Below are 1,911 nucleotides of genomic sequence, written 5' to 3'. Positions count from 1 at the left end.
AACCGTGACGGGCACGTTGAGGGTACACGACAGCGTAACACCCACTGCTTCGAGCCTGTCGAAGCTAGCGCCCCGTTCGGCCAGGGCGCGCATGAGGACAAGTAAGAGCTCTGTGTGTACGGACGTGGGAGGTGCCGGTGAGGTGCGCGGTCGAGTGGGCAGTGTCCTGTGGGCTGAGGGGACGTTAGGAAACAGTGCTGGAAGTGGAGGCGCAAACATACCAAATATAATGGTTCGAGTTTCCCCATACTTAGTGCCGCGCATGAACGCCGTGCGACGTACAGACGTCGGTGCGGAGTCGGCGCGAGTGGGACCTTTGGGACGCTTCGTCGCTACCTGGCAGGGCCGAGGCAGAGACACGGAACGGGCGAAAAACGTCGAAGGTCGAGACATCATTCCGGTAGACCAGTCAGAGAGATTTTATGAGTAAAGTTGCTGCTTCAGGAGATGGTGGTCGTTCAGACTTAAGATAGTTCCGGGGCTTCTAGCGAGCTGGAGGAGAATTTATACTTTTCTACTAGGCTGGTCGAAAAGGACGTTCCGTTCAAACGTCTTCCTTACAGTGTTTCGGATGTCGGAAAATCTGCTTTGAGTCCGCCATCGACAGCAGCATTGGCCTCCATTGAAACGATGTGCAGGCATGGAGCCAGTGAGTTCCAAAACCGGGACGGCGGTAGATGTCCAAAAGGGATTTTGATTCTGACCGGTAAGACGGATAACAAAAAATAGGGAGGAGAGAGATGCGGGATAGACAGCGTCGGTCCCGATTCAAACAATGACGAACCATTGCCCGCGGTCGAAAGCATGGTTAAGGCGAAGATAGGATTTTAGGGTGGTATGCAATACACGTTGTCATGCATTTCGCAGGAGTGAGCAGACTGCCCGTGTTAGAGCCTTCCTTCGCAGGCAAAAGGGGCTACATGTGCTGAACAAAGAGACATGGCGCGTGACGCCTAAATTCCTCTAGGCGCAGCTTGAGATTTTAGTCAAGACACGGAGAGGCGATGCACTCACGTTACAACACAAGCACGATGCTCATGAGTCGAACGTTGAACCACTGGCTGGTATTGACCGTACGCAAGGGGAATGAGGATCGTGGGACAGGCCCGGCGCCATCTATGTTCTGGCAACCACCATTTGTGGACGACGACGACGACGACCGTTATTATCTCACCGTCCTGGACTTCGAAGCCGATGGGTGCCGAGCGCATCAAACCTGTTTTCGGCGCAACCCCGCCGTCGCGTGGCGGTGGGATTGTGACACGCTCGTTACGTGCCCCTAAGTTTGTCACGATGAATAAACTAGATTTTTTCATCAAATTTTCTGCTGTTTGAACGCGACGTGGTCATCGCTGACCTACCCGTCGTACAGGCCAGCGAAGACGACAAGCGCGTTTGGCGCAGCTGCCGACGCTCCTGCCGTGAGCGGAGGTAAAGATGAGCGAATGCCCCCCTCTTGCGGCCGACGACGCGCTTTCGACTCCTAGCAGCCTCACCAGTCTCGCATCGACACCAGAGCCAGAGCTCACCACGCTGAGGAACGTTGCAGCATGCGACGGCGGCGTGAAGCCCAACACGTTTAGAACAATCAATAACGCGTGTTCCTCGCCAGGATGCCCGTGGCCGGTGGACTCGACACGACCATCGGAATTGTGTTTCGTCTGCGAGCAGAGGAAATACCACGAGATGGAGAGGGAGAGATTGAGATACACCCTGAATGTGCATGCAAAGGGCGCGCTGGTGAGTCCTGCGGGTACTTCCCTCACATCTCTTGAGGTATTAAACAGACATCAGAAACCTAATTGCGCGATCTGCGCCCGAGCTGTCGTTCTTCCCCCGGTGGTACACCCCGCTCAGTTCATTATATGCACCGTTTGCGAAGGCAGAATGCTCTCTATGAATGCTGCATCC

Source organism: Phanerochaete carnosa, assembly GCF_000300595.1.
Source record: "Phanerochaete carnosa HHB-10118-sp unplaced genomic scaffold PHACAscaffold_6, whole genome shotgun sequence".
Classification (NCBI taxonomy): domain Eukaryota; kingdom Fungi; phylum Basidiomycota; class Agaricomycetes; order Polyporales; family Phanerochaetaceae; genus Phanerochaete; species Phanerochaete carnosa.
The sequence above is the reverse complement of the archived record's forward strand: the minus strand, read 5'-3'. Positions refer to the sequence as shown.